The 18615-nt window shown below is 36.4% G+C and overlaps 1 pseudogene; it reads right to left on the bottom strand.

Annotated features, from left to right (window-relative positions):
- LOC138170268 (KRR1 small subunit processome component homolog pseudogene) overlaps nucleotides 1–6247 on the bottom strand; it is a 13093-nt pseudogene extending 6846 nt beyond the window's left edge.
- Nucleotides 6248–18615: the final 12368 nt, after the last annotated feature.

Below are 18615 nucleotides of genomic sequence, written 5' to 3'. Positions count from 1 at the left end.
GTGTGTGTGTGTGTGCCCATGGAAAAGAACCCAGACATATAAATGATCTTTATTTTCCAGTTAATTTCTACTGTAGCAGGACCTGGGAAACCCCTCAATTTTATATACCACACTTTTCCCCCCTATTCTTGATCAATTGGCAGGTACGACACTGGAGTACTTCCAAGTTCATCTTTCCTATCTGTTAAATTCTACTGATTTTACCCATATAGCAAAATAGCTTTTGTCAAATAGACAGCAACATAATCATGGGATATTTTTAATTTGCCAGGCACCTTGCAGATAACTCATTTAAGGCAAGATACCTCAATTTTCTAGATGGTGAGACAAAGGCTAAATGGGAGGATACATGACTTACCAAAGTAAAAATAAAATGCTGTTGAGTGCTACCTAGAGTGGAAACAACACTCAGGCCAAGTTTTCTGACTCTCAATCTAGCATTCTTTCTGCTTTACTTAACTTTTCAATTGCAAAACCTTCCCTCTCGCCTTTAGATTCCAGCTGGTAATTACAGGTCTATGAACCTTGATATCCCCTATGTGCATGAAAAATTTGTTAAGTTATTCTAAACCATTTATATCTTTGTCAGGTACAGTAGATGGCTGGGATGAGGGTGAATTTCACAGATATATACAAAAGTGATTTTTTTATCTTTTCTCCAGGGAAGTATTTCATCAAATAATCAATTAGCTATGAAGATATACAAAGACTGTTCAATCCACTTTAGTTGGACAAAGTCCCATAACCTACTTCTGGCTGACAACTTCCTGAAAATTTCTCCCCCAGTTTTGCAGTTCATACTAGGTCAAAAATTTCCTTTCCTAGCAAATCATTCAGTGGGCTCCCAAATCTAAGAGTTGATGACCCATTTCTTTTCTTGCCTTCTGGTACATTTTTTTTCTGTTTAGATTCATTATTAAACAGAGTAGCTCAGAATGGCAGTTGTGTCAAATTCACAATTTACACCTTTAGCAAAGGATTTAGTGGAACAATACTGTTTTGACACATTTATTTCACTTTCAAGTCTTCATTCAAATTCATGGCTCTACTTTGTTTCATGCTTGACAATCTGTAGGAGTTCAGAGACTGCACTTAAAAACAATATTCATTTTCCTCTTGTTGACAGTTGCATTTCCAATATAGTGCAGCATTCTTAGAGTTGGAAGAACTGTTACCCAGCTCCCTCACTTTACAGATATGGAAACTGAGATTCACAGAGATAAAATGACCTGCTGAGAATACTCAATTGGTGGCATGACAGGAACTAGAATCTATGTCATCCTACCCAATGATCTTTTCTTTCTACCAATCAACAAATATGGATCAGTTATGCTGATTTTTCCATCTTCTTAAAAAAGACTATTTTATAGGGGATGTCTCTCTGATAAGAGTAGGGAGAGGGCTACTAGGAGAACTTAGCAATATAAAGAGAGGGCTTAAAAGAACATTTGAAAAAAATTAATGAATTAGAGGAGTTTTTTTTTCCTTAAAAGCTATAAGATATTCCTTGAGACTTGATTGGTCTGGTAGACTAAAGATTAAGACTGTTGACTATTGTCTAAGTAGAAAGCAGCCATGAGGTCAAAGTGTGCTAGGAAGTTTAGCTGGTGGATCATGATGGGCAAAATAGTCAAACTCACTTATTTGAGTTGAGTCAGGTGTCCTCCAATACTGTCTTTTAAAAATATCCTTCACCTGTTATCACTAAGGATATCTCTTCATTAACTGTGGACTGATTTATGAATGCCTCATTTCATTGTAATATCAAATTTAAACTACTTTGGGGCTAGTATATACATATATGCATATGTACACATACATATGCTGTTGTAGTTTGTCCTTTGTTCTCAAAGAGGACCAATGACATCAGAAGGGTGATGTCTTGACTTGTAATATATACATATGTATAAACTACTTAATGCACTCCTGTGTGACTCCCTCCATTCCCACTTAAAAACTAAAAGAGGAAAAAATAGCATTCTTATTCATTGGTCATAATCTTGAAGCTCAGAGCCTTCCCTTGGAAGGGTATCTGTCAGCATAAGATGATCTGGAGACCCAGGGGACTATAATGGAAGGATGAAATTTCTGTGCATCTGCTGTTATGGGACAGGGTAGGTGATGGTTAGGATATGAAAGGCAGCCAGAAGAGAGGTTGGCAGTTTGTCAGTGGGAAGGAGAAATTTGGCAGTTTGGGGGTATAATGGGTGAAGAATGGACATGATTAGGTTGGAGATAAGCCTCGCAATTTACTGTTACAAGGAGGGTAGGCTTCAACCTACTTTCTCACCCTAATTTGTTTTTTATACCCCTCTTGAAATTGTATCCTACCACCCCTCATACTATGTCATCCAAGGTATTGAAGTGGTTAAATGACTTAATCATGGTTAAACAGCTATTATAACATTGCGACTTTATTTGTATCCCATGTGTAGTACCTGGAATCCAATAAGTAATTAATAAAGGCTTTTGGTGACAGATTTTCAGAGGCAGAACTTAAGCCCAACATTTTCTGTTAAGACCAACCCTCTATAATTTATGGCATGCTGCCTCTCACTGAACATAATTCATAGGAAAAAAATTATCAGTGTCCTAATCTGCTTTTTATGGTGTCTTCTAAGCCTTAATGTCTATAGCATTCAGATTCTATAATTCTGAAAAAGCTAGGAAAATGGCTGAAAATACAATGGGGCTCTTATAATACATTTCCCTTCCTATTCACAACCAATCATTTTTACCTCAAAAGTAAAATGGAGATATTAATACATACCCTGCTTGCCTATTGGTATCCAATGAGATCATATACGTAAGGAGTTCTTTGTTTAACGTATGGTACTACACACATATAAGTGATGCTGATGCTGATGATGGTGATTAACTGTGAATTGTACTGTTGCAATAGCCTTTCCATAATTGAACAGAAGTTTCTGCCTACTCCACTTTACCCCGTCCCCAAATTAGGTAGTTAGGGACTATCCTCAACATGTAGTTTGTGTGTGTTATTTGACTTGAAGAGAGTCAAAATAGCTATCTGTAGTCTCTTCTCCCTCTGTCCTGCTCCAAAGGATAAATTAATTCCTATCAGGAAAGGAAGGAAGAATTTGGAGCCAGAATCTTGGTCACTCTATTTCCCTACAAGAAAAGGCATGTCAGAATACAAATATACCTATAAGGTCCCTTAAATATTGTTAGTCTAGAGAATATGATTTTCAAGTTAAAGCTAAACTTCTGATCTCAGTTTATTAATGGAGGGGGACTCCAAGCTTTATGTCCTAGGCTGACTCCCTTCCCACCAAACACCAGTTCACCAATGAATACGCAAAAGAATTAGCAAAGAAATCCATTTATACTAAAACAGAAATTAGAGAAAGTATACATAGAAGAATGTTCATTTAATAATACAGATTGAATGAATTCTCCCACTGTGAGTGAGGTAACTGAGTTTAACCTAGACAAAAGAATCTTAGGTCTTACCTGGGGGAAGTTGCCCACAGTCTTTATTATAGCAAACTTGGGATAAGGATATGATGGAGACTTCCAGCTCCTCTTATATTATTTTCTGCACAGAGTCATATTTCTTCCAGCAGCTTTCAACAAGAAGAACCCTAAGTTACTTGAAGAGATTTTGAGAAGAGACAGAAGAGATACAGAAAAAGTCTGAAGAGAGCAGAGATCACATTTCTCCACTTCTCTCTCACTCTGCTCCACCAATAAGGAGAGGCTTCCATATTAATGGGTTTTGTTAACTTAATTTATAATTATACTGATAATTCAGGTTGAAAACCTCCAAAAGCTCAAAGAAGTAGTGAGGGCAAAATACATACATGCATTTACACATAGGGGTATACTACAGGAAGATTTGAAAGGCTAGTGAGAGCTAATTGTTGAATTTTCAGTGTGAGCATTTATACCTTGGAAATCAAGGAACCAGCCACAAATCAAGGTTGAATTTATTATTTTGTTGATTATCTACACTTGAGAAAATATTGGGGAAAAAGTGTTAGTAATTCAGATTAAACTTAAAAACCTATCTCCTGCTCTACTTTTTTTTGGAGATTTAAATGTTAAATATTTACTGAGAATGCTTCTCCATATATAAATCCATAATAAATGCAGAAGTGAAAAATTACTAAGTAAATAAATGGAGAAATGTATGAATAACATTTTGGAAAAGGGCTGGACTGGGAGTGACGGATCTGAGTTTTCACCCTAGTTCTGGGAGTGATTCCTCTGTGGTCTCAGAAAAGTCCACTTCTTTGAGAATCAATTTATTCATTTGGAAAAAGAACAAGACTAGATTAACTTTAGTATCCCTTCTAGATTAAAAATTGTATGATTCCCCTTTTTGATGCTTAAATGATTGGGAGAAATTAAGTACCTTCTTTAATATATGTATAATTACAAGTGATGTAGATGAACAAATACATTCTAATTATGTAGACTCAAAAACTTATATGAAAGTTTTTCAAGAAGAATAATAAAGATTAAATAACATTTAATATTGGAGACAATGAGAAGTCACTAGAGTTTATTGAGTGGCAAAATGACATGATCAAGTCTGTGTTTCAGGAAATCTACTTTGGCAACTATATAAGGGGAGGGATTGATCAGGTGAGAGAATTTAGGAGAGTTATTGAGAGTTTAGATATTATTTTGATAGTTGAAGAGACAGAATGACTGCCATGTGAGCACTTGCCCTGTGTGAGTTCTTTATAAAATAGTCTTGGGGGTGGCTAGGTGGCACAGTGAGTAAGAGTGCCGGCCCCAGAGTCAGGAGGACCCAGGATCGGTTCCAGTCTCAGATACTTAACACTCACACAAAAAAAACTGGCTGTGTAACCTTGGGCAAGTCACTTAACCCCAATTGCCTTAAGAAAAATAAAATAAAATAGTCTTTTTGGTAAGCACACATTTGGCATTTGAACAACATGGCCTGTTCTTTGGAATTGTGCACTCTGTAGTAGAGTTTTAATGGTTGGCAGTTTAGTTTGAGTAAGGACCTCAGTGTCTAGTACCTTATCCTGCCAGGTGATCTTCAGAGACTTCCTAAGACAATTCAAATGGAAACAATTCAGTTCCCTGGCATGGTGTTGGTAGACTGTCCAGGTTTCACAGGCATACAGCAATGAGGTCAGCACAACAGCTCCGTAGACCTTTAGTTTGGTAGTCAGTCTAATATCTCTTCTCTCCCACACTTTCTTTGGAGCCTTGCAAATACTGAGCTAGCTCTGGCAATGCATATATCAGTCTTAATAGAGAAGTTTTGAAGAAGGGTGGGTTGGGATTGCAATAAAATAATGATAATTGCTTTGATGGGGTATATGGGTTTTCAGAGAGGACCAGCACCTCTGCTGTGAGAGCTTGCTGGGCCCTTTTCATCCACCTTTGGTATCCACCTGCCACCCAACTCACACCTGTGGTTCTATGAAGCTGCAGAATATTCAGCAGCCACACCTGGGTAAAACTGTCTTGTCCATGGGCTAAACCAGGCTGAGGGGAACCAGTAGGCCTCAAACTCATCTGTGAGTTAGGGGAGTGTCTGCCCCAGGCAAGTAAAGATGGGCAGATGAGAACAATTTGTTCCAGTGGCCACAAAGGTGGCTAAAGCAGGCACTGTGGAACACTTAGGGCTTGATCACACACCATGGACATCCACTGCATCCCAGGCTATGGAACAGCTATCTTGACTTCTGTCTTGCTGTTGGACTTTTCTTGATTCTGGAAGAGAGTGAGGCTTATGACCCTTTGATATCATTGATCATCATCGAAAAATGAAAGATGAACAATGAATAATGAAGTAACAAACATGAGGAATTATTATGTAGGGCAGATGTGTCTAACACCACCAACAGTCAAACTTTTGTGACAAAATTAAAATGTAATCAGAAAATATTTAATAAAATAAACAAAATTACAAAAGAATATAGATAATGCTAATGTATGGATTTCTCAGTGAATAGGTAGCCCAGCAGTATTCTTTAGTGGTTCCATTTCCATCAGTTTGACTCCACAGCTGTAGTGGATTTGGAGACAAGAATATCTACATTTTGAGCCTACCTGAGACATTGCTTAGCTGTATGACCCTGGACAAGCCATTTCCTCAATTTGCCCCTTTGTTTCCTCATATGTAAAATGAAGGGGTTTGAAAAATAACCTTGATGGCACTTACCAACTCCAAATCTATAATGCTTTCTTCCTGTATGGGAAATACTTTTGAAAGCTCTAGGAAGTACCATTCTCCACTCATCAACTATTTTATGGGAGTTTAAAACATAATCATATGCAAGAACCATTAGCATCCAACAGTTAACCATGATATTAGGCTTGGCTTCTTTATCTTAATCTTGACAATTTGAAAGAGTTTTAAACTGCTCTTTAGAAATGCTTATTCTGATGAAACCTGGGGACTCTCAGCTTACTGACACAATGCGTTGCCTTAATTTTAATTTATTCAGACTCTGAAAAGAATTTGGCAAGCTGCGATGAAATGGCCCTTCCCTCACTGTTGGTGTGAACTATAATGGTGCTAGTATCATGTGTAGTAAGGGGCAATGGATATTTTTCTGGTAGGGGGTTGAAAACCATGGGTCATCACAGTGAACCTAGGAAAGTCTATTACTTGACAGCTGTAGAGTTGGCCACCCAACCAGAAGTCAGGGAGTGAACGATGATCTGAGTTTGAGGCCTTGCTAGCCAACCCAATGGCTCAGGTGTACAGAGGAAAGAGTAGGAGCTCTGGAGGCAGAAGATCTGAGTTCATTTCCTGCCTCTGACACTTATTAGTTGTATGACCTTAGGCAAGTCATTTTTGTCCTTCAGTTCCCAATTTAAAAGTTAGGGTATTGGGGCAGCTAGGTGACACAGTAAATAGAATGCTGGCCCTGGAGGCAGGAGGACCTGAGTTCAAATTAGGCCTCAGACACTTAACACTTACTAGGTGTGTGATCTTGACCAAATCACTTACCCCCAATTGCCCTGCCTTCCCCACTCAAAAAAAAAAGTTAGGGTATTGAACTGAGTGTTGTGTAAGCTGCAGTAGACCAAGTCAAGCAGGGGTTTGCATTCATATAGCACCAATATGGTGAGTGGGAGGCCACCAGACTCTCTACAGAGGAGCAAACAGCCCACTGACCTCTATGCTTCTAGCCTTGGTGAGATAAGAAAATCTAGTCCTTAAAATAAAGATAAAATTTAATTTAAATTTAAAAAAATAACAGGCTAAATAGCATCTCAATGTCTTTTAAGGATATGATTCAGAAGCTCTACCTACTTTGTCCTTTAATGACAAATTACACTGCAGCCTTCTATTACCACTGTACACCCTTACCACTGAGCACCCAGATACATAGAGGTCACTATTGACATTAAACTCCTGCTCAGAGCCTTATCCTTCTCCTTTTCCCATCACTAGAGCTGGTAGGTAAGGGGCCCAGAGCTGGTCAGAAGGAAAGAAGGAAGGTAGGAAGGAAGGGTGGAAGGAAGGAAGGAAGGGTGGAAGGAAGGAAGGAAGGAGGAAGGAAGGAAGGAAGGAAGGAAGGAAGGAAGGAAGGAAGGAAGGAAGGAAGGAAAGAAGGAAGGAAGGAAGGAAGGAAGGAAGGAAGGAAGGAAGGAAGGAAAGAAGGAAGGAAGGAAGGAAGGAAGTTTAGTTGGATGACTGGCTGGCTGGTTGGATGGATGGAAAGGAGGGAGGGAGGGAGAAAAAGGTAAGAGAGAAAAAGAAAAAAAACATTTAAAATGTCCTCTATGTACCAAGAATTCTACAAATATTATCTCATTTGATCCTCACAACAAACCTTCAGGTGTAAGTGCTACTATTATCCTTATTTTACAGTTCAGAAAACTGAGGCAGGCAGAGGTTAAGTGAACTGTATGGCAAATAGGAAGAAGATGGGTCTGGTACACTTCTAGTTTTTCCCTATGACTCAGGGCTATCTCTTGAGGTATCGCTTCCTTTGGCAGTATTCTTTTCTCTCTCCTTCCCATTAACCTTACCCTATTTCTCCCTTTTCCATTTTATCTTCTACTCTTCCCTTCCATTGTGCCCTATGCAATCCCTCTTCTGTTCTAAATAAAGTCTTCATACTCTTTTACTCATACTCTTTCCATTTTTAATTCATATAAACTATGCTTTCTTTGGAAATCAGAATATTGATGCTTACTCTCCCCTATATTCAATGTCCCTTTAACGCCCCATGACAAACTGGACTAAAGGAGTACAAAAAAGTTTAATCAACTGAAAGAAATGTAGTGCTTTTAAGCTATAGCATGAAATCAAATGATGAAACACAGGAATTGAATTGGGATTTGAAGATTGGTTGAAAAATTTAGACACATCTCTGGGTGTGTCCAAAGCCCAAGTTTTTTCAATTTCTAGGCCAGAGCTCTTTCTCGTGTATAGCCCTGTCTCTAAACCCAGACAGATTGACCTTAAGTTAACCAGTCAAACAGCTATCATTTGACCCTTCTTTGCTACCCTTACTCAGTAACCTCTTCACCTTTGAGTTTCATTGCATTTGCTTATGCCAATTTAATACAGATTCTTGTTGTAGATCTCTTTCTCAAAATGTTCAGATTCTGTCTCCCAGTCTTCCTCATCATGTCAAACCAAGTCCTCATTCTTGGGAATTTCAAGACATACCACAGTATCCCCTCAAATTTCTGACATCCTATTCCATGAACTTGCTAATCTTTCATTACCTATGTTTTTACACAAACTTGCTCAGCCCCCATTACTTTAAACTTTTACAGAACCTCAGATACCTAATAACTTGGATCACACTATCATGCATAGCTGTATAAATTCCATGACTCTAAACTCAGAAATTCTTCCCTTTTTGCAGATTACTATCCTGTCTCCTTACTGTGTTCTTCTCTTCCCTCTCATCTCTCCTCCCTTGCTCCTTCCAAAATTAGTTTTTATTTTCACCATGACCTGCAGTTCTTTTACTTTTTCTCTTCACCTAGTCCAGGGGTGGGGAACCTGCAACCTCAAGGCCACATGTGGCTTTCTAGATCCTTGGTCTTTTAGGCTTTCTAGGTCTTCGAGGTGTGGACTTTTGAACTGAGTTCAAGTTTTACAGAACAAATTATTTTATTAAGGTGATTTGTTCTGTGAAGTTTGGATTCAGTCAAAGAGTCACACTTGAGGATCTAGAGGGCCACATGTGGCCTTGAGGACACAGGGTCCCTACCCTTGTGACCTAGTCAATTACACTTTTTCTGGCCTGACTGTTCTTTCTTCACAGACTCCTAAACCTCTATACTATCTTCTACTTTTGAATTCCTTCCCTTCTTGCTCTATAGCTGCTCTGGTTACTCCAACAATCTGGTATCTCTATTGCTATTTGAACGCTGAACATTCTTGGGGAAGTTACACAGCCCTGCTCCTACTGACTCCACAATCAATTTATATTTGCTAATATCAACTAAGCTTTCGAAGTTGCTCAGAAAGCCTTTATTTTCTTCTTTGCACAGCCCTCCCTCACTTAAATCCAGTTCATTTGAAAGTCACCTTCCTGATGTCGTGGTCCTCTTCAAGAACAAAAGACAAGCCATAATTAGCTTCCTTAAACAAATATTCAGTGATCCTCCACTCCCTAAGAGGTGGTGTCTTGAAAGGTTGTGGACTGGAACCTCTTCCATTTATATACTTTTTCTGTGGTCTCATTTTCTCATGTGGCTTTAATTATTAGCTCTATGCAAATGATTCCAAATCTCACCTGAATTATTATCCTACACTATAAACAGCATATTTCATGCAAATCTCCCATCAGCATCCAAATTGTACTTGTCCAAAATAAACCTTGCTGAATTCCTTCTCAAATGCATCTAATTTCTTTTGAAAGTACCACTATTCTTTTATTTACCTAACTTTTCAACCTTGGAGTCATACTTGAGTCTTTCTGTTGCCTCACACCATCATGACCAATCAGTTACAAGTCATGTTGATTCTGTAACATTTCTAGAATCTGTCCCATTCTCTCTCAAAACATAGCCATGATTTACTTTCAAACCTTCATCACCTCTCTTCTAGACTACAGTAATAGCCTCCTAATTGGTTAGCTTCACAGTTATAATTCTCCATAATGTGATTCTAACCTATATTTATAGGTTAGGAATTTATAGGAATGCATGAATATTATAATACTTCATGCATTCCCCATTTCTATCAAACTGAACATTTTGATGGTCCCCAAAGTCAGCCTTTAATCTCCAGTCTCCTTATATTTGTATAGCAGTACAAGATATTAAACTACATTACAAAGTGGAAATTATCAGAACATCTTGGTACTGACTTTGAAATAAGGCGGTGGAACAGTGGAATAGATTAGGTACATAATACACTATAGTAAATGACCACAGTAATTTAGTGTTCAGTAAACCCAAATATCCAAGCTTTGGGGATAAACATTCACCATTTGGGAAAAATTGTTGGAAAAACTGGAGAACAGTTTGGAGGAAACTAGGTATAGACCAATATCTCACATTGTATACCAAGATAAGATCAAAATTGTTAAATTATTTTGATATAAGGGGTGATATAATAAGTTAATTAGGGGAGCATGGAAAATGTACCTATTGGACCTATAGATAAAGGAGGAGTATCATGGGAAGCAAAATAGTGTATTTTGATTACATGAAATTTAAAAGCTTTTGCACATGCAAAAGAAATGCAGCCAGAATTAGAAGGAAAACAATAAAGGGGGAATTTTTTGTTTTACAGAAATGTGTTAAAGGTTTCATTTCCCAAGTACATGGGGAACTGAGTCAAACTTATAAAAATGAAAGCCATTCTCCAGTTGACCAAAGATATGAACAGGAAGTTTCCAGAATAAGAAGTTAAAGCTATCCATAGTCTTATGAAATCATGCTCTAAATTACTACTGATTAGAGAAATGAAAATTAAAACAACTCTAAGGACCACCTCACACCTATCAGATTGTCTAACATAATAGAAAAAGAAAATGACAAATATTGAAGGGGATGTGGAAAAATTGGGACACTGATGCACTGTTGGTGGAGTTGTAAACTGATCCAACCATTCTAGAGAATAATTTGGAACTATGCTCAAAGGGCTACAAAATTATATACCTTTTGACCCAACAATACTGCTACTATGTCTATATCCCAAAGAGATTAGGATAAAGGACATATTTGTACAAAAAATATTTAAAGTAACTCTTTTTGTGTTGACAAAGAATTGAAATTTGAAGTGATGTCCATCAGTTGGGGGGAATGGCTGAACAAGTTGAGATAATGCTGTATATGATTATAGTGGAATATTGTTGTGCTATAAGAAATGATGAGCACAATGGTTTCAGAAAAACCTGGGGAGAATTAAGTCAGCTCTTGAAAAGTGAAGTGAGCTGAACCAGGAGAACATTGTGCTTATACAGTAATAGTTATATTGTATAGGATGACAAACTGTGAAAGACTTAGCTACTCTCATCAAGACAATGATTAAAGATAATTTCAAAGGACCCATGATGAAAAATGCTACCAACCTCGAGAGACATATGATTAACTCTAAATGAAAATGAAAGAATCTTTTTTTGACTTATTTTCTTTATTTTTTTTTGTTTGCTTATTTGTTTTTTTTTCACAATGTGGCTAATATGTAAATATGTTTCACATGATTTCACACATATAATCAATATCAAATTACTTGTCTCTAGGAGACTGGAGTTGGGGGAGAGAGAGAATTTGGAACAGGAAAATTGAAAAATAAATGTAAAACATTTGATGTAATTGGGAAATATTTAACAAAATAATAATATGTAAAATATGAATATATATCACTAGATTGAAACAATTTTGGTTTAGATCCACATATTCTATGCCATATCAGTAGGTCTCTAGAAGTCTGTCTTATTAAAAATTGACATCCTTCTAGCATTTATATTTCCCAAAGTACTTTCCTCACAAAAATTATTTGAGTTAGGTTATGGTAGAATTATCTCCCTTTTTACAGATGAGAAAATAAACTCAGGAAAATTATGTCACTTGCACATGATGACACAAAAGCAAGTGTTGAAACTGGCTTTCAATTCAATCCTATTTATTATTCAATCCAATATATTTATAAATTGCCTGCTCTATGCAAACCATTGTGCTGGAGGCTACAAATATAAAAGTTAAAAACAAATGAAAATCAGTCCCTGACCTCAAAGAGTTTACATTCTATGCAAGCAATACAGTAATTATAAAGATTGGTATATTAAAGATCATTATGGAAAAGAAAGAGCACTGAGGACTAGGATGGGAAAAAAAATTCCTAATAGAGGTGACACAAAAGGTGATCCTTGTAGAAAGTAAGCATTCTAACAGGAAAAAGTGAAGAGGGCGCCATACCAATAAATCTACCAAAATATTACTTTATAGAGCTAAAAAAAATACTAACAAAATTCATTTGGAAGAACAAAAGGTCTAGAATATCAAGGAAATTAATGAAAAGAAATGCTAGGGAAGGTGGCCTAGCCATACCAGATTTTAATATGCATTATAAAGCAGCAGTCATCAAAACTACTAGTGGGAGACCTTAATCTCTCCCTCTCTGAACTTGATAAATCCAACCTCAAAATAAACAAGAAAGAAGTTAAGGAGGTGAACAGGATTTTAGAGAGGATAGGTATGATAGATCTCTGGAGAAAACTGAATGGGGATAAAAAGGAATATACTTTCTTCTCAGCAGATCATGGCACATACTCAAAAACTGATCATGTTCAAGGGCATAAAAACCTCACATTCTATGCAGTAAAGCAGAAATATTAAATGCATCCTTCTCAGATCATGATACAATAAAAATTATATGAAATAAAGGGCCAGGGAAAGACAGACTAAAAACTAATTGGAAATTAAACAATTTAATCCTAAAGAATGAGTGGGTCAAATAAGAAATTATAGAAACAATCAGTAATTTCATTCAAGAGAATGATAATAATAAGATAACATACCAAATTCTGTGGGATGCATTAAAGACAGTTCTTAGGGGAAGTTTTATATCTCTGAATGCATACATGATTAAATTAGAGAAAAGGGAGCTCAATGAATTGGGCATGCAATTAAAAAACCTAGAAAAAGAACAAATTCAAAATCCCCAATTAAATACTAACTTAGAAGTATTGAAGACAAAAGGAGAGATTAATAAAATTGAAATTAAGAAAACTATTGAATTAATAAATAAAACCAAGAGCTGGTTTTATGAAAAAAAAACAACAAAATTTATAGACCCTTAGTCAATATGATAAAAAAAGAAAGAAGAAATCCAAATTATGAGTATCAAAAATGAAAAGGGTGAATCTACCTCCAATGAAGAGGAAGTCAAAAATATAATTAGGAATTATTTTTCCCAATTGTATGCCCATAAATTTGACAATCTTAGGGAAATGGATGAATATTTATAAACATACAAATTGCCCAGATTAACTGAGGAGGAAGTAAATTACTTAAATAATCCCATCTTCAGAAAAAGAAATTGAATAAGCCATCAGTCAGCTCCCTAGGAAAAAATCTCCAAAGCCAGATGGATTCACTAGTCAATTCTATCAAACATTTAAAGAACAATTGATTCCAATACTCTACAAACTATTTGGGAAAATTAGTGCAAAAGGAGTCCTACCAAATTCTTTTTATGACACAAATATGGTACTGATACCTAAATCAGGAAGAGATAAAACAGAGAAAGAAAACTATAGACCAATCTACCTCATGAATATAGATGCAAAAATTTTAAATAAAATACTAGCAAAAACACTACAGCAACTTATCTCAAGAATAATACACTTTGATCAGGTAGGATTTATCCCAGGAATGAAAGGATGGTTTAATATTAGGAAAACCATCAGTATAATTGATCATATCAACAATAAAACTAGCAGAAACCACATGATCATCTCAATAGATGCAGAAAAGGCTTTCAACAAAATACAACATCCATTCCTATTAAAAACATTAGAAAGTATAGGAATAAATGGAGCCTTCCTTAAAATAATAGGTAGCATCTATTTAAAGCCATCAGCAAGTATTATATGTAATGGGGAGAAACTAGAAGCATTTCCCATAAGATCAGGGGTGAAACAAGGGTGTCCACTATCTCCCCTCTTATTCAACCTGGTACTAGAAATGTTAACAGTAGCAATTAGAGAAGAAAAAGAAATCAAAGGAATCAAATTAGGCAAAGAAGAGACCAAGCTATCACTCTTTGCAGATGACGTGATGATATACATAGAGAATCAAGTAAAAAAACTACTTGAGACAATAAATAAATTTGGCAAAGTTGCAGGATATAAAATAAATCCACATAAATCCTCGGCACTCCTATATATTTCCAATGAAATTCAACAGCAAGAGATAGAAAGAGAAATCCCATTTAAAGTTACTGTAGACATTATAAAATATTTGGGAATTTACCTGCCAAAACAAACCCAGGACGTGTATGATCATAACTACAAAACACTTTTGACACAAATAAAGTCAGATGTAACTAATTGGAAAAATACCAATTGCTCGTGGCTGGGTCGAGTTAATATAATCAAAATGACAATTTTACCTAAATTAAATTATATATTTAGTGTTATATCAATTAATTTACCAAAAAACTACTTTATAGAGCTAGAAAAAATAGTAACAAAATTCATTTGGAAGAATAAACGGTCCAAAATATCAAGGGAATTAATGAAAAGAAATGCTAGGGAAGGTGGACTAGCTAAACCAGATTTTAATCTGTATTATAAAGCAGCAGTCATCAAAAGTACTTGGTACTGGCTGAGGAATAGAGGAGTGGATCAATGGAATACATTAGGCACACAAGATTCAGAAGTCAATGAGTATAATAATCTATTGTTTGATAAACCTCCAGACCCTGGTTTTTGGGATAAGAACTCACTATTTGACAAAAACTGCTGGGAAAACTGAAATATAGTATGGCAGAAACTGGGCATAGACCATTATCTAATACCATATACCAAAATCAAGTCTAAATGGGTGCATGATCTAGGTATAAAGGTTGATACTGTAAGCAGTCTCCTAAAACAAGGAATAGTTTACCTATCAGACTTGTGGAGAGGGAAAGACTTTATGACTAAACAAAATTAGAGAACATTATAAAATGTAAAATGGATAATTTTGACTACATGAAATTGAAAAGTTTCTGTACAAGCAAAGCCAATGTAACCAAGATTAAGAGGGAGGTGGGAAATTGGGAAAGAATCTTAAAATCTATGTCTCTGACAAAGGACACATTTCTAAAATATACAGAGAATTGAGTCAAATTTGTAAGAAAGAAGTCATTCCCCAATTGATAAATGGTCAAAGGATATGAACAGGCAGTTTTCAGAGAAAGAAATTAAAGCTATCTATAAGCACATGAAGAAATGCTCTAATTCACTATTGATTAGAGAAATGCAAATCAAAACAACTCTGAGGTACCACATCTCACCAGTCAGATTGGCTAAGATGACAAAACAGGAAAATGACAAATGCTGGAGAGGATGTGGGCAAATTGGACCACTAATGCATTGCTGGTGGAGTTGTGAACTGATCTAGCCTTTCTGGAGAGAAATCTGGAATTATGCCCAAAGGGCTATAAATACTTTCATACCCTTTGATCCAGCAATACCACTCCTAGGCTTATATGCCAAAGAGATCATAGAAATGAGAGAAAGACCCATATGTACAAAAATGTTTATAGCAGCTCTTTTGGAAATTAAGGGGGTGCCCATCATTTGGGGAATGGCGGAACAAGTTGTGGTATATGCATGTTATGGAATACTATTGTGCTACAAGAAACGAGGAGCAGACAGTCTTCACATTTACCTGGAGAGGCCTAAAAGAACTGATGCTGAGTGAGAAGAGTAGAACCAGGAGAAATTTGTACACAATTACAGACACAACGTATGTGTGATGACCAACTTTGATAGACTGGACTCTTCTCAGCAATGCAGTGACATAAGTCAATCCCAAAAGACTCATGATGGAGAGAAATATGTGCATCCATAGAAAGAACTAGAAAGAACTAAGTTTATATCCAGGTGGAAGCAAAATACTAATCTTTTTCCTTCTCTTATTTGGTTTTATGTCCTCTTTACCATTTTTCATTCCAGCTGCTACAATCCATCCTTATAACCTGACTAATGTATAATATGAAAGTATTTTCAGATCCTATACTTAACTATAAGCCGCCATGAGCGGGGAGGGGGACAAAATGTGAAATTCAAGGAATTGTGGAATTGAATCCTGTAAACTAAAAGGAAACAAACAAATTAATAAAAAAAAAAGATTTATAAAAAAAAATAAGTGCATACCCTTTGACCCAGCAATACCATTTCTAGGGTTGTATACCAAAGAGATCATAGAAGTGGGAGGAAGACCCATATGTACAAAAATATTTATGGCAGCTCTTTTTGTGGTGGCAAAGAATTGGAAATTAAGGGGGTGCCGATCAATTGGGGAATGGCGGAACAAGTTGTGGTAAATGAATATAATGGAATACTATTGTGCTACGTATGAGGTATGTGCTATGAGGAGCAGCAGATTTCATATTTACTTGGAGAGGGCTATACAAACTGATGCTGAATGAGAAGAGCAGGACCAGGAGAAATTTGTACACAATTACAGACACAACAAATGTGTGATGACCAACTTTGATAGACTGGACTCTTCTCGGCAATGCAAGGTTATAAGGCAACTCCAAAAGACTTATGATGGAGAGAGATGTCTACATTCAGATAAAGAACTAGAAAGAACACAGTTTGAATGCAAATTGAATCAAACTATCTCCTCTCTTTCTTTTTCATGTTTGGTTTTGTTTCCTCTTTCCCAGTGTTAATTAGATCCATTGCAATCCTTCTTTATAACCTAACTAATGTCTAACGTGAAAGTATTTGCATATTCTATACTTCATTACAAACTGCTTTGGTGGGGTGGGGAGAAGAGGGAGGGGGAGAAAATTTGAAACTCAAGGGATTATGGAAATGAATCTTGTAAACTAAAAGTAAACAAACAAATTAATAAAGACTAAAAAAAATTTAAAAAAAGGAAAAAGTGAAGAGTGTATGTTCTTGTCATACATTTTCACGGACCATCTGAGCAAAGCAACATGAGATGGAAAGTTTGGGGGTCAACAAGTAGAATAATTTGGCTGGACTGTAGAGTTCCTTAAAAGGAATGATACGGAATAACCCTTGAAAAGTTATGTCTGTCTCTCCCAGTCAGTAAGCATTAATTAAATACCTACTATGTGCCAGACATTGTGCCAAGAACTGGGGATAAAAAACACAAATTACATATATATAATATTCCCCTAAGGAGCTTAGGATGTAATGAGGGAAGACGCCAAAAGGAAGTAGAAAAGTGGGGAGGGGTTGAGAAGTCTCCCAGCACAGGGGATGGAGAGTTCCAAAAAAAATCCAAAAGCAATGTGGGAAATGGGGAGAAAAACTCTGCTGAGTTCTCTCTTTCAATCAAGGCCCAGGAGCCCATGGCCCTACCCCCAAACCCCAGGCAAAATGTGGGGAAGAAGGTATTTATGAGAGGAGAGCACCAGACAGTCTCATTCTTACAGCATAATGAGATTTCCCAATGATGATTTTCCTGGGGAAGGAAAATCTGGTGGAGAGTTCTAAGAAGTCCAAAAGCAGCAAGTGTAGATGGAAATGGGGGGCATTCTGTCTCTGTCTCTCTCCTCTCTATCTCCCTCTCTGTCTCTCTGTCTCTGTCTCTCTCTGTCTATCTCTGTCTCTTCATCCCTCTCTCTCTTCTGTCCTTTCCTCCCCTCTTTTCTCCTCCCTTCTTTACTCCTCTCCTTTTAGGTTTGGAGCCATTCTGGATTCTTAAGATGCCCCAAATCCTTAACTCTAGGTAATATTAGCTGTTGCTTTTTTATTTTAAAGGTTTAGACATTTAAAATCATAGCTGTTTGGTCAGCTCAATTTCAGGGGGTCTTGATTTAGATATAGGACAACACATTAGAAAGAATTCAACTGGAAAACAGGGAACTTGGACCTAGAGATGAGTCTGATTCTTTTAACTAATGCTCAAATCCACATGTAATTCCTGTGTTTCATCATCTGATTTCATGCAATGGTTCAAAAGCACTTTATTCCTCCTGGTTGATTAAGGACTTGTTCACACTTAGTATGCCTTTGGATTGATTGATTCACTTAAAAAGTCTGGGCCTGCTCAAGCCTTGTTTACACAGTTGATTGATTGAGTTACTCAATCAAAGAGCCATTTTTTACCTGATAGATATATCAGGGCACATAGCACCTTGTTAGTTAAAGTAATTGGGGTTGAGGAATATAGGACACCCCATTCACATACATATATGAGATATTTAATTTTGGAGATATAATTTGGTACTTTCCATGTACAAAGCCTCCTTGTCCTCTTCTTCATTTTTTATTGTATTGACTTTTTGTTTTCTGTATATTCATATTATTCCAATACAACTTCGCTCTACTCTCAGAAGAACTTCCTTTTAAAATAAAGAAATATAGTTTATCAAACATATCTGATAAAGTATGCCTAATTCCACATGTAAGTCACTGTTAACTTTTACATTCAAGGTTCTCTACTACATAGATCAGAGTTCAGTTGTCTTTCAAGATTTTTCTTTCT

The sequence above is a fragment of the Petaurus breviceps genome, unplaced genomic scaffold, assembly GCF_028583685.1.
Source record: "Petaurus breviceps papuanus isolate PSGF00001 unplaced genomic scaffold, PetGlider_PUasm1.0 38, whole genome shotgun sequence".
Lineage (NCBI taxonomy): Eukaryota > Metazoa > Chordata > Mammalia > Diprotodontia > Petauridae > Petaurus > Petaurus breviceps.
This window is presented reverse-complemented; position numbering and strand designations above follow the sequence as displayed.